The 24,992-nt window shown below is 35.3% G+C and overlaps 1 protein-coding gene and 1 pseudogene across 1 annotated transcript in view; one reads left to right on the plus strand and one right to left on the minus strand.

Moving 5' to 3' along the window:
* Positions 1-24,992, minus strand: part of LOC149743941 (uncharacterized) — a 118,783-nt gene that overhangs the window by 22,851 nt on the left and 70,940 nt on the right. The window lies entirely within an intron of this gene.
* On the plus strand, positions 49-23,961 carry LOC149743942 (FUN14 domain-containing protein 1 pseudogene; annotated as a pseudogene).

The following is a 24,992-nucleotide window of genomic DNA, read 5'->3' on the forward strand; positions in this document are numbered from 1 at the left end:
TAACTTAGCTAAGGCTGACCAATGTGAGTACACAATTTTTTGTTTATTTCTTTGTTTTGCATATATATTGTTCCAAAAAAGAGCAATGTTATTTTTCAAATTTTAGGTGCTTAATAATTATTTTTCCTATGACTGAATTTTGCTGTCATGTATTAAGTATAAACTTGCCATAGAATATTTAGATATATTGTTTTTCTCTATTTTGGTATTTAGGTTAAAACACAGTTACTCACATCTCTCAAACCTTATTATATCCCTAAGGAGTGTGTGGATGCATAGATAGATAGAGCAGTCTAATTTGAAAATTGAATCAAAATCTCTGAAAGAGGGACCAGATATTTGCATATTCATCAACCTTACTCAGATAAGTATAATGCACACCAAAGTTGTAGAACTGTTGTTAAATGCGATGATACCTAAATCTTTTAACCATTCATAAACATAAAAATACAATATGTCAGAAATAATTTTAGTTACTTGCCATGAAAAGCAAAGAAAATTAAAATGTATATGCAATGTATAGGTGTTTTTTATTCAGGACTATTTATCAAATATATATAATTTTATGTAATTTTATACATAAATTTCAAAATTTATGCATTCTACATATAAAATTTTAGAATCTAAAATTAACGCATTTATCACTTGAATCTTTCAGAATTGTTTGTCAGAGTTTCTCTTCCATATCCTGTTTTTTCACTTGGAGTCATCTTCATTTCTTTCAACTAACAATTAAAGATTATTTAAGAACAAGATTTGTCTTCTCATTAGGGAGAAAAAATAAAGATTTATTAATTGCAAATTCCTCCTAATAAACATGTGGGGAAATTTACATTTTACAAGGAGATATCAATGTTTTTCCTTCTCTTTTTTACCTGTCCACGACTACTGTCCAAATAAGAATGACATATTAATTAAGCAAAATCAAGATGTTACCTATGAATCTCACATTTTGATAAAGATTGCTGTTCTTTTGATTACATTCCTCCTCAGCTTACCATTAACTTATCATTCACCTTCTCTCTTAACCAGATATGACATATTATGGAGATACTACTACAAAGAAATGATACAATTTAGAAGAAAATGCTGGATAGGTTTTAGGATAGGTTCTGCTGCTAACAAGAACAAAAATGTTATATACATTTGAAAAATTGTCAAAATAGCAAAAATTGTCAGGTCAAGATTTGAGTAAAATAAGAAAGCCACAGAGGTAACATACAAAAAGATAACATACAAAATATGCAGTAGAGTTTTAAAATTATATTGAGACATATCACAAAACACTTTAGACCAAGGTTCCTCAACCTTGGCACTATTAACATTTTGGATCAAATAAGGTTTGGTTGATGGGAAGGTTGTCCTCTATATTGCAGGATAGTTCACAGCATCCTAGTTTCTACCTACTAAATGTCAATAGAAAAAATCCTGTTGTGACCAAAAAAAAAAAAAAAAAAAATCCCATTGAGGGCAAATTAGCCCTCATTTAAGAACCAATGCTCTAGGTCAGTAAATAAAATTGAGGTTAAAAAAAATGTTTTTTAATTTCTGGAAATACATAACCTACAAAAATTGACACAAGAAGAAAATGAAAACTTAAACAATCCTTTACTCATAGTAACAAATTAAATAGTACTGAAGCCACTATCCTCATCCACAAAAATTCTCCCCCCCAAAATAATATTTCTAGATGGACCACTGCATAGAGGATTTCTACTGTGCCAACACAGCTAGACTGATACTGCCTTTTAACAGAATTCTCTTTCCTACATAATTACAGGTTAGCATGACCAAATGAAGCACTTTGCAAGAAATTTGGAAGGGAGAACTATGTAGCAGACACATTAATTTTACATTAGGAAGGTTTTTTGTTTGTTTCCGTTTCTTTGCTTTTATGGCTTCCAAATGGGCTGTGAAATTTGGAGCAAAAAAAATGATGAGTTCACAACACTAATTTTCCTGCCCAAATCTCTTATAAGGGAGCTGACTACCATAAAATAAAACCTCATCTTCTATAGACATAGTGCTCATATTTATAAAAGTCATACCTGTGTCAAAGAGTGTTTTTCCTATGTTTTCCTCTATGAGTTTTATAGTGTCTGGTCTTACATTTAGGTCTTTAATCCATTTGGAGTGTATTTTTGTGTATGGTGTTAGGTAGTGTTCTCATTTCATTCTTTTACATGTAGCTGTCCAGTTTTCCCAGCACCACTTATTGAAGAGGCTGTCTTTTCTCCATTGTATGTTCTTGCCTCCTTTGTCATAAATTAGGCAACCATATGTGTGTGGGTCTATCTCTGGTCTTTCTATCTTGTTCCATTGATCTATATTTCTGTTTTTGTGCCAGCACCATATTGTCTTGATTACTGTAGCTTTGTAGTATCGTTTGAAGTTGGGGAGCCTGATTCCTCCAGCTCCACTTTTCTTTGCAGTATTATTTTGGCTATTCAGGGTCTTTTGTATTCCCATATGAATGTGGTACTGATGAACATAGTGGCAGGGCAGGAATATAGATATAGGGAATGGAGTTGAAGACACGGGGTGGAGGGGCAAGCTGGGGTGAAGTAAGAGTGGCATTGACATATATACACTACCAAATGGTAAATATTTAGCTAGCGGGAAGCAGCAGCATAGCACAGGGAGATCAGCTCGGTACTTTGTGATGACCTAGAGGGGTGGAATAGAGAGGATGGGAGGGAGGCTCAAGAGGGAGGAGATATGGGGATATATGTATGTATATGGCTGATTCACTTTGTTGTACAACAGAAACTAACACAGTATTGTGAAGCAATTATACTCCAATAAAGAGCTATAAAAAATCATACCTAAATTATAAGATTACAGAATTGAATTCTCAAGCTTGCAAGGCTTTTTATGATAAATTTAGGGTATTGATTGGGAAGGATTGGGGTCCTAAATATTAGGATAGAGGCATATGGAAAAATTCCAAATAAGATTGGAAAGTTGAACTTTTAAACTCTGCTAAACTGCCTTTCTTTTAGAATTATCTCTTCAACCTCTTGTTTTAAAGACGTTAGTTTCCTCTTGTTTGAAGAAACTATAATTTCCTCCCCACTGAGACAGTTCTCTTGCAAGAAGAGACTGCTAACCCTCTCTATATCCTATCTCCAACAATTCTTAATGCTCCTACATCTATAACCAGAGTCAAGTTCCATCAGGGCCCAGAAGGTAATGTACAAAGTGTGACATGGAAAGTATTACACATACCAAAAATTTTTCACATATGATTTTAACATTCTACATTTACCAAAACCTAGGTAAACAAGTGAGAATTAATCCTAAGGTTTTTAGATTAAGGTAGAAGAAATACAAATTTGGCTCAGGCTGAGGAGAGCAATAAGGTCTCACTTAGCCAAGATTCTGGATTCAATATGTTAAATCAAGAAGATAGGAGTAGCTTTAACATTTTCCTTTGCAAATGACTAAAATCTGGGACCAAAAAGTGCTTACATTTAATTAAATTAAATGCTAGAAATTCCCTGTCATATTACTGAGGGATATAACCAAAGTCTTAGTGAGATCGGAACAGTAGAATGTATTTATGATGTCATATTTGTTTATTTATCTCCTAATGCACCCCTCAGGTGAATCAGAATACACTCTCTTCATTAAGTCTGGAAGAAATATATTCATGGGGAGTCCACAGTGTCCTTAATGAGCTCCTTTGTGATTACATATTTTTTTCTTTTTAAATATATATTTACTTATTTAGCTACATCGGGTCTTGGGTGGCGCAAGTGGGACCTTTGCTGCAACCTGAGGGATCTTTCATTGTGGTGCATGAGCTCCTCATTACGACGAGCAGGCTTCTCTCTAGTTGTGGTGCACAGGCTCCAGAGCACACAGGCTCAGTAGATGCGATGTGCAGGCTTCTCTCTAGTTGTGGCTCATGGGCTCCACAGTGCACAGGCTCTGTAGTTTGCAGCACGTGGGCTATCTAGTTGTGGTGCACGGGCTCCGGAGTGCACGGGCTCAGTAGTTGCGACACACCGGCTCAGTTGCCCTGTGGCATGTGGGATCTTAGTTCTCCAACCAGGGATGGAACTCGCGTCCCCTGCATTCTTAACCACTGGACCACCAGGGAAGTCCCTGTGATTACTTTCTATTGTTCAGAAATATAAGCAGAAACTACTGTCATGGATCTGGGCTCCCAGAAATCAATGGGGATAATGGAATTCCAGGGTGGCAGATGGCAAATAGAGGCACTTAATCTCCAGAGATAAAATAGTAATGGTAACTCCACTGCAGAGCAGAGCTGAAGCAGGAATCAGAATGTCTATGCTGCAAAGATTTTGGTGTTGAATAGTTCATCATTATGTACCTAGAACTAAAATAAATGAGTAGTCTGTTAAATTTGTAAAAGTAAAAATTCCCAAATGTGTTAACCGTGATCTGTTTTAGAACACAATACAGTCACAGACATCCCTCAACCAGTTTACAGTAACCAGAGTCATTTTAATGAAAAGAAGACTGAGTCCTCTTGAGGAAAGACCTAGCTATATAGCCCAAAATGGATATTGTTAATATTTCTCCTAGCTTTTCCCTAAAGACCTGCAAATATTTACCATGGTTACTATGAACTGGTGAAGGTGAAATTATCAGACTTTTCAAGGGCATTTGACATTGACTCTGACCTCCCACTGATGCCTGGAGATAAAAATAGAACTGTAATGTACTAGTCAGAAGAGAGGCTTATGAAGGTCACATAATCAATGGAGTGTGTCCATTTCATAGTAGACCCAGTGGACACCTAAACCCACACCGTGACTATCTTCTGAGTTCCAAAATACATAATCAGATAGCACATGCTCATCAGCGGACTTGGTTCTTTAACCCGTGGAAAGGGCTTTGTTATGGTAGGGAAAGCCTAGTGAAAACCCCTAGATCTTCCTTTACACATAAAATATAAAACCGGAAACAACATCACACCCCAAGAGGGATTTCAGAGATTAACGTCACTATCAAGCCCCTAAAAATGCTGGAGTTTATTCCTACCACAGCTAATTCAACTTACCTATTTTGCTTGTGCAGAGGACAGATGTAAATAACCATTATGAAATGAGATTATTGAAAATATAATCATGCAGTGATTCCAATTGCATCTGCTAATCTAGATGTAGTTTCATTGCTGGAGCAAATCATTACATCTCCTGTCAACTGATAGGCAATGATAGATGTGGACAATGCTTTTCTTCTCTAAACTTTTGAGCAAAGAGGTAGTTTGCTTTCAGCAGGTAGAGCCAGAAACACAATTGTACTATTCTAGCTCAGGGATATATTAACTGTTAAGCGTTCTGTCATAGTCTAGTCTGTAATGACTTGAAACACCTCTCAATTCAAAAGGATGTCATGTTTATACATTACATTTATGATGCGGTGATTTTGCATCTGATGAAGAGGAAGTATCAGCAACTCTAGAGACTTTGACATGCATGTTAGAATTTGGGAATGCATCCCACAAAATTCAGGGACTTGCCACCTTGGTGACATTTCTAGGGGCTCCATCTCATAGGAATGTTGAAATATCCCTTCCAAGATGAGAGATAAATTGCTGCATCTTGTCCCTCTACTATTGAGAAAAGTTTTAACAGTCTATGGGTCTCTTTAGATTTGGAATGCCACATATATCTCACTTTGCTGTATTATTCTTACTCATTTATTTAGTATCCTGAAAAGCTGCCAGTTTTGAGTGAGACTAAGTTTCTGCAACATGTCCATCTGCCAAGAAAGCTGTTCTGCTTGGACCATATGACTCAACGGATCCAATTTTGTTTTAAGTGTTTATGGCAGAAAACAAATGTATTGAACCTTTTGCAGGCTGGTATAAATGATTCACAGAATGGAGTTTTGGAATTTTGGAGAAAGCTATAATAGTTCCTACATATAACTTTCCTTCTGAGACATCACTTCTTTTTGATACCTTGCCTTAGCAAAGATGAAGTGCTTTATTTAACACAGGGCAGCCAGTTATCATAAAGCCTGAGATGCCCATCATGAACTGGGTTTATCTCAAGGAAATCAATTGCTGCTAAGAAAGTACATGGATACAAAACTTCAAATTTACAAAGTTCTATACAGGATGGAGGCTGACTTTTGCAATACTTTAATTTTTTTTTTGGTTAAAGGAAAATAATTTTTATATTCAAATGCATATAAGTCTTAAGCAACTTACAGAACTTACTGTTGGAGTAAAAATGATTTTGGGAGCAAGACAAGCACCTCAAAGAGGAGAAGCAAAGATTAAAGAATTGGGGGCTTCCCTGGTGGCGCAGTGGTTGACAGTCCAACTGCCGATGCAGGGGACGCGGGTTCGTGCCCTGGTCCGGGAAGATCCCACATGCCGCGGAGCGCCTGGGGCCCGTGAGCCATGGCCGCTGAGCCTGCGCGTCCGGAGCCTGTGCTCCGCAACGGGAGAGGCCACAACAGTGAGAGGCCCGCGTACAGAAAAAAAAAAAAAAAAATAGAATTCGGAGCCGCTGTAATCAAGGCAGGCTCTGCCTCCCAGATACCCTGCTCCTGAGCTGTGTTCTTTCCCAACAAAGCCTGCTGCCTGACAGCACCAGACCCTGTGCAGAAAAAAAAAAAAAATTGGTTTATTTGTTTTGTTTAAGTAAATCAATAAACGACAAATGGTCTTGAATAAGGAGGGAAGGGGGCAGGGCACAACCTTTAAAAGAATGATATAGCCATAGGACATGACAAAAACTGTTTAGAACCAACCTGGTCCAAGATGGCGGAAGATTTGACTCCCAGTGGACCTTGGGCTTCATTATATGCTCATTGTAATACATTAGCATACTAAATGACACACCCACCAGCACCATGACAGTTACGAGGCTGACTATAAAAGACCAAAAAGTGGGCGGTGGCCCAATTCCTGGAAATCCCCATCCCTTCCCCCAAATAGTTGGAATAATCCTCCCACTCATTAGTCTATGAAATTACTCACCCCTATAAAAACTGACAACCCTGTACCCTGGGGCCTCTTACCTTCAGAGATGGCCCACACTCTGTGGAGTATGTATCTCCCTGAATAAACCTTCTTTCACTTTACTATAGCTCTCTCTTGAACTCTTTCCTGTGCGAAGCCAAGAATCCACACTTGGCAGCCGTCCCAGGGACTCGCCTGAGACCTGGGACGTGACCATCTTCTCGCACTCCACTTTATCTCCTGCAAGTCTGAATTGAAATAATAAATATTAAATTAGCTTTCTTCTAAAGGGATTTTTACATTTTCTTTAGTTTATGATAAGCCTAGAATGTGTGGTAACTTGGAATAAGAAAAAAAGAAAGATTTGAACGCAAAAGGCTGTGATGAACTACAAGGGGATGATTGGGTTCTATGGATAAACTGAGGAAGATAAGGATGCCAAAGATTCCACAGTTAAGTCATTTGCTGTTTTGTGTTTGGTTATGAGTTCTCTCCTGTGTGGTCAGGTCACTGGAAGTTGCTGTTCTCTTGCTCTCTGTACATCCCCAGCTAGACCAGTGCCTGGGGTCTAGCTACACCCTACTCACATGACTGACCTTCCTACATACTGTCCCCAGGCCCCAGCTAGAGATTGTTCTTATCAAAGAGGAGGTGAGGGGCATGCCCGCTGCTAGTTTCCCTGGTAACCAATGAGCTAACCTGACTTCAATTCCCCCTATAACTGGCAATCTCCTCTTCCCCCCAGGAGCAAAGACTGGCACCATGTGCTGCCCACCATCTGCTGCACATGGTGGGGTGTTGCTTCAGAAGTATAAGATCCCGCTATCCATTAAACCATTGATGTCTCTGTCACTGACTCCGGGCTCTTTCTTTGTCTTGAAGCTGGGCAACTACAGGCCTTGAAGGCCAGTGGGGTGCAACCCAACACCTCCTTAATGCCCATATTTTGTTTACTGAATACAATCAAAGTTGTTATTGACAATTTGGAGAGTAATGCAAAGGACACATTAGTGGTAGGATGTCAGCAGTTGCAAAAAATAAGCCTCAATTTTGGTGATTTCAGATTGAGCTGGAATAGAGCTCCCTTGGAAAATTTTAAAGTATATTTATAATAATAAAACCAACAACAATAGTGGTAGTTGTAATAATATAAACAATGATAATGACTGCCAACATTAATGCACGCTATCTGACTCAGGTATTGTTGAAGTGCTTTACCTGGATTATCACTTAATTATCACTATAATGTATGAGGTAAAACTGTTGTTCCCTCTGTTTTCAGTGAAGAATTTGAGTCACCAAAAATTTAAGAAACTTGCCAAAGATCAAACTTCTTACAAATGAAAGTCGCAGAGAGTCAGAGTTGGTAGACTTAGCTAATCACCCTACACTAGTATACTCTCCATTCACAGAAATGAGGGGAGAGGGAATTTAGCCTTTGATTTATATTAATTGATAGAGTAATTCTAGAACACTGAGCTTCTGTGGGTTATGAATGCTATATTTGTGTTTATTTTGTATGTATTTCCTACCTTTTAAGATTATTTTTCATTTTATTTATGTGCGACAGAATTGTGTCATGAAATAAATATCACTAGAAATATATTTCTCATACTGTCAACTGGTTGCCAAGCCACGTACTTATAACTGTTTAAAACTGAGCAAGTACTATTATGTAAACAGATGTTTCATCCTCCATAAGACTGGTGATTTATGAAATACATTTTGTAATAAGTTAAGAAGACTGTAGAAATATCACTTCCCCATAAATGAAACAAAAGAATCAATTTATTACACAGAAAATGGGTAATGTGGAAATTGGATTCTGTGACAACTCATTGAACAAACAATCATGAGCAACCACAATAAAATGTAATTTCCTTTACCTTAAATTCTTTAAAGTTAGCAGTTAAAGCTGGATTCTCATATATGCCATTCCATATCTTCCAAGAAAATGATTTTGTGTGTCAAATATCTGTAGCAAGGATAATTCATGAGCTGAGATTTTAAGGGTGAAGAAACCAATGAAAAGTTGCACTGGTGTTCCTTTGCTTCAGACTTATAACTGCACAATGTTAATTTTTTTTCAGTTTTGTGTGAGCTTATGTAGTGACAGGAAAGCATAATATAATCAAGACAGCAGGGAGCTTCTCTCTACAACTCGAATGAATTTACATTTGTCCATTATGTAAATGATTCTTCACTATTTTCCTATTTGCCTATTTGAAGTAGCGTCAGAGTGAATTTCCATGTGCACTTATGAAAGTGTTTTCAAAGTCTTTCTACAATGATACAAAAATACTCATTTTTTCATTAATATTAAGATAAGTTACTGGTGTATTTCTATCAGAAATAAGAAATTGGTCAAATGTGTTCTTATTTTCTTTATTTATCTTGTATATGATTTATCCTGCAAAGCTAAGTCTGTTAATAGATTTATTTCATAACCTGAATTAGCCATGATTATAGTTTTAATAGTTGGAGGTCATTAAATACTTTTTATAATGTTTTTATAATAATTAGTAAATCCTCTAAAGTTTTCACTTAAAAGGGTGTGAAAACTATGTGTTAAATAAGAACAAAAATAAAATAAAAATATTATCACATCTATGACAGATATCTTTAATCAATAAATTCTAGAAATTTATCAAATAGAAAGTTTCCAGCCTCTGCAAGTTTTGAATTATATCCCTCTCGTTTTATTCTCTTGTAAGATAAATATAGTTGAATGAATTTTGCTGTAAATATGAAAAATACTTTCAACCCCAGAAGTTAAAGTGCATTTTAAAATGAATGCTTTTCAACATATTTCATTTAATAGTCAACTTTACTTTTGACTCAATGAATGCCATATATTTTTTATTCCTGAAATTTAGTTCACTTTATAGCAGTTGCACAAGTAGTCACTCACTCAGTCAGTGCAATTAATAACATACGGCAGGCAAGTAGTAAAAGTGTTTAAACCATTTATTTTCTTTAGTGCAGACTTGGGGAGGTTTGCTATGGCACAGATTTTTCACTAGTAAGCAAGTTTCTGTTCAGTAGTGTATATGACATTTTTTTCTGAGTTTATTGTCCAAAGGATAGTCTAAGCTCACAGCTCCATCCTCCTCAATGAATACTTCTCCCAAGTTGCTCATCTACTTTTATGCTTTAACTATCACGTTTGTGGCCACAAACCTCATATTAACAACCAGTGCTCTAATTTTTTGTTTCTCTAATTATCTATTCAAAGCTACCTTCAAGGTATCTCCACTTTCATTTTCTCCCAACCACACAAATTTAATAGTCATAAACAAAAAGCTGTCTTTCTATTGCTCTTGTGCCTCTTCTTACCCTAGACTTTTCTTTTGCATCTGTAGATCATGCCCAGTCTGCCCTCTGCCCAGACTTGAAGTCTTCAATTTCTACTTCAGTGTCCACTTACATCCAGTACCTTCCATTGCTCTACTCTGGGCTTGTGTTCCTGCTTTAATTTGTTTCACAAAATGCCTTTATTTTGTAGTACCTCTGTCATCAAACTAAATCCCTTAGGCATCTAAGACTTTTCCGTAACTAGCAGAATGAGCTCTTTTCAGAGTCATGCTTATTTCTTATAACTATGCAAACCAACACCTTTAGTTAAGTCATCTTTATCAATACTACTCCTCCCCTTGTATCTCCTTCTACACACACACACACACACACACACACACACTTTATTCATATCGGCAACTATTCCTTTCCTCATTTTATGCCTCACATGGGTAACCGTTTCTAATATGCTCAACTAATTCAAATCATATATTTTACTCTAAAGGTTGCTTAAGAATTTTCTTGCAAATTCTGAATTGCTTATGCTTAAATATTTCAATTCTTGATATTCTCTTTTTACTACCTCATCCACTGTGTGAGGCATGGTGACCTGGAATTTAAGGAAAAATTCTAGAAGGATTTTCTAGAGGGTGGATGTTTTCTTTCATTTAAATTTTAATTAAATACATTGACATTATTTTAACACAATAGCACTTGTTTAAAAATGTTTCCTTATTTATAAATCAGTTAGATAGAATAGTAAAGGTCATAAAAACCAATTGTAATAAAACTATAGATTTCAGGATTTCTATGGGAACCAAATGCAAAATGTAATTCAGAAGAGGATATATGAAAGCAGATTCTGTAGAAATTCTCTGAGTTCAAATATGTCATTGTAGATTTTCACTCTGCTTCCAAATGACACAAGCGTGATATAAAGTGAACCTCTTTAAGTTTTTTATCATTTAAATTTGTGAATTTATTATCCATTCCAGCTTTTTAGTGTTTTTTAAAGACGTGGGTGGGATGCAGGCATTACTTCTTGCACCATTTTGGCTTCATACCACTAGATTTAAGCATTTAACAGTTGGAAGCCTCTTACGTGTTCATTTGTAGAAAATGAACTAGGGAGGATGGTTTCACAGTGACTTTCCTGCCTTCTCTCTGCTCCAAGTGGAACATCTGCTGGAGGTATGTGCATTCTTTCTGCAAAGACATGATGTCCTTGTACCCATTTTCAATTTCGTAATGATTGTCAGTGAGAACTGGTGAAGCGTGAAGTAGAGAGTGCAAGTTTGGTTGTCAGGAACAGCAATGATCTGTGCTAGATAGGAAGGTTAGATAGGAAGATAGAGGTTAGATAGGAAGAAAGGAGTTGATGTATTAAAAACGATGCTGGATTGAGGTCCTCTGGAAACCAAATTGGAGACATTTATTTGCATGAGATGTATCAGACGGTGCTCTTAGTCACAATTGCCATAAAGGAAAGGAAACAATGAGAGTTTGAACCTTGATGTAGTTGAAATAGAGGTTTCATTCACTCCTATGAGAAGCTCTAGAGTTTGTATGGCCAAATAGACTACAAGATCAAAATGAAAAATTGCAATAATGACATAGTCAGAAAATTAAAAAGAGGAAAGAAAGAAAGAATGAATGAAAGGGAGAAAGATTGAGAAGAGACTAGTGAATAGCTGTAAAACTAATCAAATTGAAAAGGAAAAATGTTTTAAATGAATAAAAAATCATAAATATCATGAAAAATAAATTAAAAATCATAAACTGTATATATTGGCAGAGCATAACAGGAAATATCTCATAAAACTTTGTGCACTGCACTAAATTTGGGTATCTTCACATAGTAGAAATCTATTTTAGTATTAACATAAAATTTCATGTTGTAAAGCCTCCTAAAGAACCATTAACAAGATATAAGGACACATTTTTAACAGAATTAACTTGTAATTTTTAATGCCTGGATTTAGGAATAGTAAAATAAATACTGGGTTTTGGTAAGCCCAGTGGAACACCAGGATATTTGAGAAGATAAAAAATTATTAATTTTAGTCATGAATTAAATTAATCAATACGTAAAATATCTACTATGACATTAATAACACTCAAATACAACTGATATTTTTCAGGCAGTATAGACCTTTCTTATTTTCCCTATTTTGCAACTTTTTGCTCTTTTTCAATTTTTAAAATTTATTCTTTTGTTTTTTTCCATCTGCCTCTTTCTAATGTTTATTATTGAAGCTAGATTTATGGATGTCAAAGGAACATATTAAAACCCACAAAATTTAGTAATAATGACTCCTCTGAAAATATGAAGTAAAGGCCAAATGCTGTTGAGTGGCATGTAGATGGAAACTCAAGAAAAAATAATATTTATTATAAAATTAAGCTTATCATCAAATTTGTAAACATGTAAATGGTGTTAGAGACAAGATTTTTCTGTCAGTTTCTCTATATCAGTAGAAAAGGCAACAAGTGCAGAAAAACAAGCAACAACGATGACCTTCCACATGCTATCTGCACTCTCAATATTTTTGTACTTATTTGACATAGCAAACTCTTAATGAAATGCATGCTGGGGTAAGGAAGGGCGCTGGGGCAGATCGTTGTAACACTCTGCTGGTAAATAACATTGCTCCCCTCCTAATTCTAAGAATCATTCGGTTTCTCTAAGGAAATATATATATTTTGTTGTTGTTGTTATTGTTTGTGGGAGGAGGATGAGATGTCAATTTTGAAGCAATGGAAAAGAAGGAAAGATGTAAAGATAAAAACTGGAAAGACTAATTCCAGAACTGATTTTCAAAATTGCCTGAGAGAAATAATCTATATTGTCAGAAATCAGGATAGTGATTTCCTTTGGGAGTTGCTACTAGAAGCAAAGATGAAGGAGGCTTCTAGACTAAAATGTTTAACAAAATTAGTGTACCCCCTAGAACAGTAGCTCATTTTTTTTTTTTTTTTCAGTACACGGGCCTCTCACTGCTGGGGCCTCTCCCGTTGTGGAGCACAGGCTCCAGACGCACAGGCTCAGCGGCCATGGCTCACGGGCCCAGCCGCTCCATGACATGTGGGATCTTCCCGGACCGGGGCACAAACCCGCGTCCCCTGCATCAGCAGGCGGACTCTCAACAACTGCACCACCAGGGAAGCCCAGTAGCTCATTTTTAATGCTTCAAGAATACTTAAAAATAATTTTTAAATGATTAATGTAAACTATGGAAATAGCACACAAAATAAGTACACAACTAATCATGGTAATTCATACCTGTTTTGTTGTTGTTGTTGTTTTTGTTTTTTTTTTGGCTGTGCCATGCGACTGTCAGGATTTTAGTTCCCTGACCAGGGATTGAACCCAGGCCCCCTGCAGTGGAAGCCCAGAGTCCTAACCACTGGACCACCAGGGAATTCCCTCATGTCTGTATATTCTAATCATGTGATAGAGAAGATTCTAAGATATTCCCCTAAGATCCCTGCACTGTAGTGTAAATGACTTATATAATCTCCTTCTCTTGACTGTGGGTGTAGTCTGCAATATAATGGGATATCACTTCTGTGATTAGTTTACTAATAAGCTAACTGTGTGTTATGCAGAAGGGAGATTATTCTTGTGTGGCTGACCTAATTATGTAAGCTTTTAAAAGAAGGTGAAACATCAGAGATGGAAGAACACAAATGAAGATGAGAACTCCATCAATAGTCTATCATAGAAATCAATTAATGAAATTTATTTTGAGTTCATAGATTTTTATTTTATTGCATTTTCTCTTTAAAATTTTAATCTAATTATTATTGTTAATTATTATAGGTACAATTATCTTATTTTATTAATTTCAACTCTTACCTTTCTAATTTTCTCTCTTCTACTTTCTTTGGGTTTAATTTGATTTTCTTTTTCCAGCATCTTAAGGGAATAATTTAAGTCATTGTATTCATAATTCTTTTTTTTCTAATATAAATACTTAAAGACACATATCTCAAGACTGTTTTAGCTCTATTGAACAAATTTTGATCTACTGTGTTTCCATATTTACTCATTAAAATATTTTCTATTTTCCTGAGTATTTTTTTGTCCCAAGTGTTATTTGTAAGTGAATTGTTTAGTTACTGTACACTTGAATATTTTAATATGCCCCTTTTTGTGAATTACTAATTTAATTATGCTGTATAAATGGACTCATACAATATGTCGTATTTGTGGATGTCTTTTTATATCTGGAATAAAATTTACAAGGTTTTTCTATATTGTAGCATGTATCATTACTTAATTCTTACAATGAATAATATTTCATTGTATGGATATAACACATTTTATTTGCTCATTTATCAGTTGATGGACATTTAGATTATTTCTACTTTTTGTCTATTAATAAACCATGCTGCTGTGAAAAAGTGAAGAGAAGTTATGGTAGATATATGTTTTTATTATTCATAGGTATATACATATGAAAATACCGAGGAGGGGAATTTCTGGATTATATGGTAACTCTATTTTTAACATTTTGAGAAACAGCTGAACTATTTCCCATGGAGTCTATATCATTTTACATTCCTACCACCAATTTCTCAACATCCTGGCCAGCTAGTTTTATGATCTGTCCTTTTGACTTTAGTCATCCTAGTAGGCATTAAATAGAGAATATACTGTGAATATCCGACTATATCAGTATCAGAGATGATCATGTGCTGTGTGTCATTTAAATAGAGTATATTATATCGATAGTTTTTACGTATAAAACTGCCAATGCATTCTCTGGATGAAGCCCATTTAGCCGTATATACTTATTTTTATATATTGTTGGATTCATTTTTTATATATTTGGATTCATTTTATATATATAAATGAATATATATATTCATTTTTTGGATTCATTTTATATATATAAATGAATATATATATTCATTTTTTATATATTGTTGGATGCATTTTTTCCGAGTATTTTTTGAACATTCTTTGTCTATATTCATTAAGAATATTGGTCTATAGATTGCTCTTATAATGTCCTTATACTAGATGGAAAATAGCCACCTGTCTTATTTCTATAGCAAGGAAACATTTTTTCACACTAATTCATGAACTCATTCTGTTCTATCATGATACATGCAGAAATAATGCAAATTTATATTAACATAGGAAAATTAATCATCATTATCATGAGGTGTTTCTTTTCAATGAAAGAGAAGCATGTAATTTCCATGTGCAGATGCACATTTAATGGGATCAGCTGTATGGTGATGGACAGAAACTACATTTTTGGTGGTGAACATGTTGAAAAGTATGCAGAAGTAGATAATACCATGTTGTACACATGGAACTTACATAATGTCATAAACTGACATTACCTCAATAAAAAACAAATCTAAAAAAAGCACACTTAAGAAGAAAATTACTGTCTTGCTTTATGGTGCTTTTAAAAATGATTTTCCTCCTTCAGTGTTGTTACTTCAAATCTAATAAATTTAAGATGTATATGTAGGGTAGTGTTTATATCTCATATGTGGTTGGTCCATAAATATTATTTAAAATATGCACAGTTTTACATTAGGGTATTATTTCCTGACCTCTCAACTAAAGTTTATAAATAACTGATTCTGACATTCTGTACATTGTAATATAAATGAGCATGGGGTACGATATCAACCTCTTACCATAACTGATCATTAACACTCAAGAATGTTTTATGTTGGAGTGGAAAAGAGTTGGCTATCATTGAATGGAAAACAGAAACATGATTATACTTAGAAAATAAAGGCAGTAAATGGTTCATTTGCTCTCTTTCCATTTGCAGAATTGTAATAAAAATGCCAACTAGATGGATATTTAGGCAAAAGTACATTGCAATGAAGTTCAGATTACAAGAGGAGCTGCATTAATATACAACATTTTTGTTTGAGCCTGCTTTTCTATTTCAATTTCAAGAGTACTTGGGTATTTTAATTTCAGTTATAGATACCCATTTAGCAACTCTCTTTTCTATAAAATAAATGTTAACACTTCTAAGTTATTCCATTTTACCATGTTTTCTTAGATTTTAATCTTAATATTAAAAAAAAATCACAACATTTGAAAGAAGTTACAGTCCTGTATATCACACAGAGTACTGAATGCCTTCTAGTTCACACATTATTAAGCTGCTGTAGCAGCAGCTGCATAGGATTTAGCACAACATATGGTGTTGATTCTTTCTCCTTTTTAATGAAAATCTGATTTATAAATCTCTTGCAACAAACTGGTGGTGAAATGTTTAGCAAAGCTATAACACATATTACTTGATATTTAAAAATGTCACCTTTTTTTCTCGTGAGCAAAAGGATGACAGACGTATGAAGGTATGCTAAAAGAGGAGTGGAAATAAAATGGAAGGGAAGAATGAGAAAAAATGTAGAATTACAAGATAATAACTAATACTCCCTAAAATGAGTCTCATAAAATAATGTTATTTTTATTGGTTAAATAATTATTTGAGCTGTAATTTTAGAGTTTTTAAAAAAATTTTAAAGTATTAAGGTTGTAGTAAGGTGTTTTGTGTGTTTTATTGAGGGAGGGTAGAGAGGTAGTACAGCAGCTAAAGAAAAACTACACTGTTTCAGGATGTGTTAGAATGCTTTGTAAGACATTTCAAATAAATGTTCTTAATATGAACAATATCAATTTTTAAAATATAGAAAAATTGTATTAGCAATTAAAATAAAACGAAAAGTGTCATACACGCTCTAGCTATACATATTCCAAGAAACAAACCTTGATGAAGATTGCCTTTCTTATTCATCAGTTCCTATTTTTCTATGCCCATGGCATTTATTCTTTCTAGAAATTAACTAGTGACGTGATATCATCTCATGTAAGAACTGATTCGGACTAAAATATTTTCCTTATATTCTTGAAGATTCCCTGTTATGGTACCTGTAATCTTTCCACTTAGATGAGGGACTACTTAAAACATCTTCCAATGAAAATATATTTATCAAGAGGAGATTTAAGAAGGGAGAAAACCATCCTTTACCTCTAAAGTGATACAATGCAGGTGTTTTAAGGAAAAATAGATTTTCCTTATACATACATATATGCAGAGAAGCTTGATTCTCAATCTAAGTTTTAATCCTCATTACAACTCAAAACTAATATTTTGTTTATTAAGATGCTATCATAAGCTGTGCTAGCAGCCCTTCTCGAAAACAACACTTACATCATCACCAGTGGTGGTATCTTATTTTTTAATGTCACTGGTAGATTACAGACTGGGAATTAGATGTGTTTTTTTATAACCATTTACTTAGTGCCAAGTATTCATATGTTGATGCAGTCTGAGCTTGAGAACGTTGGGAATGACAGTTTCTATTTTCAGGCTAATCTTTTCTCTCTGTTGACCAAGTAACCTTTCCAGTCTTCACTTCCTCTTTATTCAGAATAAGTCCCCATCCCCCAATTCCTGACAAAAGAGAGCCTCGATATTCTGGAATAATCTTCCTCACCCTAATTTAGATGTGTCAAACCATGTCTGAATACTAGAGTGAGCGTGATTCAGCCACAAGCTGGTAACTCCACTAAGACTAGTGAAGTCAACATTAGACCCCTAAGAAATAAAGCATTTAGGGCTAGCAAAGAAGAGATTTTTAAAAAAGAAAAATACTAATATCTATTGCTGACTAGTGAATTTTTATTCATTTTATTTATAATAAACAACTTAGATCTTATTATGCCAATTGATCTTATTAAGCCAATTAATAACGCTGGTACAATATTTATAGGTGTTTCTAACAGAATTCATTTTATGTATAAATGGCCAGTCACTATTCTTGTTCTCATTATTACTACCGTTATGCCCATCCTCACTGAACACAAATAATTTACAGTAATCTGTGATCTCTCTAGAAAAGGAAATGGCATTAAGGGAAATGGCATTAAGGGAAATCACAGATCGGCAGAGAGGAAATTAATTAAATATTAAATTAAATCTTGACAGCAAGCTTTCAGAGGCAGCAAAAAATCTCCATTGATGATACAAAGCAAATACACTTAACATCTTTCCTCATCTGTAGTATCTCAATAGATACTATACAGATCTAATACAGACCTAGATAACAGATCTAATGATCTGTCACATGAAACACCTGCTCCAAAGTTTCTTTTCTCCCAACTCCTAAAAACATGAGTTCTACAACCCAAGCTAGTAGGTAGATTTTTGCCCCTTTTTTTCTTCTCTCACATTGCTTAAGAGGCTTTCTACTTCAGTTGTCTGTAACTCCAGAGTAGTTTAAGTTATTCAACTTTTTCTGAATTTCATTTTAGTGCATCTCAAGAGGCTGACATTGATCAGACTCAGAGAATCTATCTTTTAATTCAAAGCCTGGGTAAAAATCTGTAAATGCCTGTGCGTGAATGCATAGTTAGGGTCAATATTACTTTTTCAGTACCCATACCTTTACACTGCACCTGACGTGTTGCGCTGATAAACACTATCAGGTATTCTAGTTTGCAAAAACTGTAAGGACCACTTCAAGGGCATCTCTGGGAAACTAGCTATTGGAACTGTCCTCAAATTTACCCTGCTGAGGCTAAAGTTTTCTTATCTATAAAATACTCTTCAGGGACTTACTTGGGGGTCCAGTGGTGAAGACTCCATGCTTCTACTTCAGGGAGCACAGGTTCAATCCCTGGTCAGGGAGGAAAGATCACGTATGCCATACCATGCAGCCAAAAATAATAATAATAATAAAATACTATTCATTACTTAATTAAAAAAATAATGGGGGAAGCAGTAAAAGCCCTCAATTCCAGAGGGTGAGAAAGCTTGGGGATAGAGAGCTGTGAAGTTCTTTTAATTAGTCCAGCACAGAAAGACTGATTTACCTAGAAATACCATTTGCTTAGTTTTCATGAAGTGCTTACTTCTGCATCTATGACCCTTTCTTCCAACCCCAGGCCCTCTTTGCCCCCCTTTGACAGCTGAGTCCTCTTCACTTGGTTCTGGATTCCAAGGCCAGGCCAGTCTAGATGGGATCTCTCTCACCTGAATATGAAAGTGATGATGATTCATATTGGACCTAACTCAGTATACATGAAGACACCGCTGGTAGAATCTATGTTTGGCCATAGTTTGGCACTTCCGGTAGAACAATACTCAGTAGCCATCCAGATTGCACTGGCCATTGTGCAGGATTTTTGTTCCAGAAAGTTGGAAAACTTACAGCAACAGTAGGCTGCTGGCCATCTTCTTCAGATTTACCAGTCAAAGTAACTATGTGCAAATCAACTGAGACAGAGTTGATAAAAGATATAAAGAAAGCAGGAAGACCTGATTCAGAAATGAGCAAATAAAGCAGCACCTGAAATCAGCAATATAATTGAAGCAGCAACAGAATTTATCAAACAGGACATTGTGATGTTCAGTGGATTTGTGAGAGGCTATTTGCTAGGCCTTGCCTCTTAAGGACATGAGTGTTCTGTCACAGTGGATTCAACCTGAGAGGAGAAGGGGTGGTAACATGATGATGTCTCTACAGTTCCAGACACCAGATTCTCCAGGGTGTGAAGAAAAAAGTAGTTGGGCAAAATGGAGCTCACAACTTACTGTTTGTCTTCTGACAAATCCTGCAGCGCAGCCAAAAAATAAATAAAGTGAATCCACTTTAAAAAATATATATGTTTGCAATAAACTAAAAGGATTGTAATGCCCTTTTGTGGAAGGTCTTAGAAATAATAGAATTATTGAATATATTAAATAGATTCTACTGATATAAAATACTAATAATGGGGGAAAAATCACTGCTGTTCTAGTCTCTGTGACATAATTAGTGCACCTTGTATCTCCCAAATCTTACCATTCTGTTTCTCTTGCAGGACCAGAATACGGTGCTGCCCTTTGCATTCTCTGCTTCCCAGCACAGAAAACACTGGCAAAGAACAGGCAAGGAAGCTGGACATTTAAGCCACTCTAAACTACAGATTATTCTTGAAGGAGAATCCTTTAAGGAACTGAGTTTTTGGTTTTACATGTATAGTAATGAATATATACAACTGAATTTTACAGTTATTTTTAAACAGTTGTATAAATGTTTTCTTAACTGAGAGATGACTGATTTTACTTTTTCTGTTTTCACTTGTATTCATTATGACGTTTTTAAAATTATAAGCCTTGAATCAATATACTTATGTGAGTGTTGATAAGAGTAGTCATTTCTAAGCTTGTTTGTCTCATGCCATAATATATACACATATTTCAAGATATTGAATTTATAGAAAATATATAGAAAAATATATGGAAGTGAATATTTAGAGAAAAAATCACTACTGATCACACCTCGTCAAATTATAAGATATGACAATTTCCCCTAACTACTCTCAATACAAATGCTATTAATGCATTTGTATATGCAGTGAAACTTTTTTTTTTTTTTTTTTTTTTTTTGCGGTACACGGGCCTCTCACTGTTGCAGCCTCTCCCGCTGCGGAGCACAGGCTCCGGACGCGCAGGCTCAGCGGCCATGGCTCACGGGCCCAGCCGCTCCGCGGCATGTGGGATCTTCCCGGACCGGGGCACGAACCCGTGTCCCCTGCACCGGCAGGCGGACTCTCAACCACTGCGCCACCAGGGGAGCCCTGCAGTGAAACTTTTGAAAATTCATGTAGGAAAATTATATCAGACAGCTCACAGATTAGATTGTACAAATATTGAGTACATTAATGATAATTCATTAAAAACAATCCTAGGTAAAAACAGTAATAAGATGTCGGTATTAAGCCAATCCTTTGAAGTAAAAAGTAATGGCATATAGAGTGTTAATAGATATTAGAGACATAAATTAAAGTGATTGGGCTAACTAAGGCTATAATGCCACACTAGCAATTCAGATTATTATGAGTGTTTTGTAGTGTCAGCCTGGGAATGCTCAAGGAAGTATATTCCAAACTTCCTTAATGATAAATGTCACCAGACTAGATAGCTAAACGTAATGATTATCAGACCTCTGCCCCAAGAGATTCTCATTCAGTAGATTGTATTGTGACATTGTTATCTATAGTGTACCTGTAGTCCTCCTGGGGACTCTTCAGGCAAGCTTGAAAATCACCAAGGCTAAGAGGTCTGTGACCTTGGCACACTCTGAGCCTTTTAATCTTCCTCATTTGTACTTAAAGTTTGTGAAATAGGTTATAATTGTCAGATTATATAAACTATTTGTTTTATTTTACAGCATTTGCTCACCGAACAACTCTGTGAACTACTTGATATATATTTCATACATTCTTTACTTGGATTTAAGGGTGCACATGCGTTCTCAAACTTAATGTGCATGAGGATCACTTGGACAAATCATTAAAATGCAAATGCATGCTCTGCCACCTAGATTTTGATTCATTTGGTCTCTGATGGGACCTAGGAATTCACATTTGAAATAAGCACTCCTGCTGATTCTGATGAAAATGCTGTACAGATTATATATTCAGAAATCCCACTGTAGAGGACTGATGAATTAAAATCGCAGTGACTGTAGGAAATCCACCTAAATCTAAACAAACCCTGTGGAAATACTTCTGTGTTTGGAGCTTCCTACCAGCTGCCAACGTATTACCTGAATTTTACTAGAAATGGTGCACTTGAATGTCATAAGACATTATCTTTATTCATTGGAATTATTTTGAGATTCATTCTATTTAAAAGACACTACAAGGAGGGCTTCCCTGGTGGCGCAGTGGTTGAGAGTCCGCTTGCCAATGCAGGGGACACGAGCTCGTGCCCCGGTGCGGGAAGATCTCACATGCCGCGGGGCGGCTAGGCCCGTGAGCCGTGGCCGCTGAGCCTGCGCGTCCGGAGCCTGTGCTCCGCAACGGGAGAGGCCACAACGGTGAGAGGCCCGCGTACCACAAAAAAAAAAAAAAAAAAAGACACTACAAGGACAGAACTTCTAGGTGATTTAATTAAGACAAAACTCCTATTATTTGCTATTTAGGTAAACTATTTTATTTTTAATGTCCAAGCAAAATAATTGTTTGCAATTGTAATTATACTCTTTACCAATGTATCAAAAACTCCACAAAGAAACTGGTATTATATTTTCCTACAGGAAATCTTGCAATTTTGCAGTTCACATTTTTAGTTAGGTAAATACAACTTTCATTACAATGCACAGTGAGAATTTAAAAGTTTCTGATCCTTTCTGCAATAAAATGTTATGTACATGCTTTAAGACAGTTGAATTACTATGCTTCTCACTAATGATGGAGTAAAATTTTACGTGAATGTGTTATAATATTTCTGAATCTCATTAAATATTACATTCATAGAATTTTATTTTAGAACAATAGCTATCATCTCTTAATTGTTATGATCCTGAAACACACCAAATGCATTTCACTTGGTCAAATTTGCATTGTAACTTATTTTAAATGTTTAATCTTAGACATCTGAGTTATTAGAAGGGTTGATTCAAAAATCGAATGTGTCTGGCTTGCAGAAGAATGAAACTGTCAATCCTATAATGATTAAAATAATGGATTAACAAATGTGCTAACCATATAAACAGTGGCTTTTTATATTGGTGTATCAATGTTTTTAAATTAGTAAAATTTGTCAATGTGATCAGCTTTATGTTTTTTACTTTCAGATGATATAGTCCAATTTAATGAGGAATAATAACACTGGCTTTCTCAGAGTTATTACCACAATGCAATCAGCAAAGTACGTTAACAATTTGGATAAACAGTCCTTGTGTGTGTGTGTGTGTGTGTATGAAAGTGCACATATGCCTGTGTGCACATAGAGTATACATGTTTAATTATAATATTGATATTTAAAATACAGTTATATTTATCTGTGTGAACACATTTTATTTCTATTTTGAACAGAGTGTTATTAATTCAACCATGCTATTGACCATCTATTTCTGATTTCCTAAATAATTATTTTAAACAGAAGTCATGTTCCTTTATCCAGGTTGGTTTTCCTCATCGAAATTGTGTGTAGAAGAATAATATCTTGATGAGAAAAAGAAGAAAGACTGCACAGTCTAACCCTAATTTTAGAGGGATAGCTTTTTATCTTCATCCCTGACATCAAAAGAGGAGGTATCATAACATTTTAAAGCTTGAGCTTTTTATTTGACCGAGATTAGAAAATAAGGAACTCTGGATTTTGTACTTGTTTACCTGAAAACATCAAATTTAATACAACTCAAAAGATATATTATATTCTACTTTACTTTTCATATGTCATTGTTATAGTCAAATGTTCCCTTTTTTCCAAGAAGATAAAGTTTTCCTTTGTGAATATTTTTTTTTAACTTTTCATTTAATATTGGAGTATAGTTTTTTGTTTTGTTTTGTTTTTTTGCCACACCATGCGGCTTGTGGGATTTTAGTTCCCTGACAAGGGATTGAACCCAGGCCCTAGTCAGTGAAAGTGCAGAGCCCTAACCACTGGGCCATGAGAGAATTCCCTGGAGTATAGTTGATTAACAATGTTGTGTTAGTTTCAGGTGTACAGCAAAGTGGTTCAGTTATACATATACATGTATCTATTCTTTTTCAAATTCTTTTCCCTTTTAGGTTGTTACATAATATTGAGCAGATTTCCCTGTGATATACAGTAGGTCCTTGTTGGTTATCCATTTTAAATACAGCAGTGTGTACATGTCAATCCCACACTCCCTAACCATTCCTTCCCCCCACCCTTCCCCCTGGTAGCCATAAGTTTGTTCTCTAAGTCTGTGAGTCTGTTTCTATTTTGTAAATAAGTTCATTTGTCTCATTTGTTTTTAGATTTCGCATATAAGGTATATAATACAATATTTCTCTTTCTCTGTCTGACTTACTTCACTCAGTATGACAATCTCTAGGTCCATCCATGTTGTTGCAAATGGCATGATTTCATTCTTTTTAATGGCTGAGTAATATTCCATTGTATATACGTACAACATCTTCTTTATCCATTCCTCTGTCGATGGACATTTAGGTTGTTTCCATGTCTTGGCTATTGCAAACAGTGCTGCAATGAACATTAGGGTGCATATATCCTTTCAGACCATGTTCTTCTCTGGATGTATGCCCAGGAGTGAGATTGCAAGATCATATGGTAGCTCTATTTTTAGTTTTTTAAGGAAACTTCATACTGTTTTCCATAGTGGCTGTACCAATTCACATTCCCACCAAAAGTGTAGGAGGGTTCCCTTCTCTCCACACCCTCTCCAGCATTTATTGTTTGTGGATTTTAAAATTTGTATGGAGACACAAAAGACCCTGAATAGCCAAAGCAATCTAGAGAAAGAAAAACGGTGCTGGAGGAATCAGGCTCCCTGACTTCAGATTATACTACAAATCTATAGTCATCAAAACAGTATGGTACTGGCACAAAAATAGAAATATAGGACAATGGAATAGGATAGAAAGCCCAGAAATAAACCCACACACCTATGGTCAATTAATCTACGACAAAGGAGGCAAGACTATACAATGGGGGAAAGACAGTGTCTTCAATAAATGGTGCTAGGAAAACTGGACAGCTACATGTAAAAAAATGAAATTAGAACATTCTTTAATGCCATACACAAAAATAAGGTCAAAATAGATTAAAGACCTAAATGTGAGACCATAAACTATAAAACTCTTAAAGGAAAACATAGGCAGAACACTCTCTGACATAAATTGCAGCAATATCTTTTTCGATCCGTCTCCCAGAGTAATGGAAATAAAAACAAAAATAAAGAAATGGGACCTAATTAAATTCAAAAGTTTTTG

Source organism: Delphinapterus leucas, unplaced genomic scaffold (assembly GCF_059928025.1).
Source record: "Delphinapterus leucas isolate spDelLeu-1000000601 "Yukka" unplaced genomic scaffold, BTC_Dleu_Yukka2 spDelLeu_asBTCV2_sq49, whole genome shotgun sequence".
Taxonomy (NCBI): domain Eukaryota; kingdom Metazoa; phylum Chordata; class Mammalia; order Artiodactyla; family Monodontidae; genus Delphinapterus; species Delphinapterus leucas.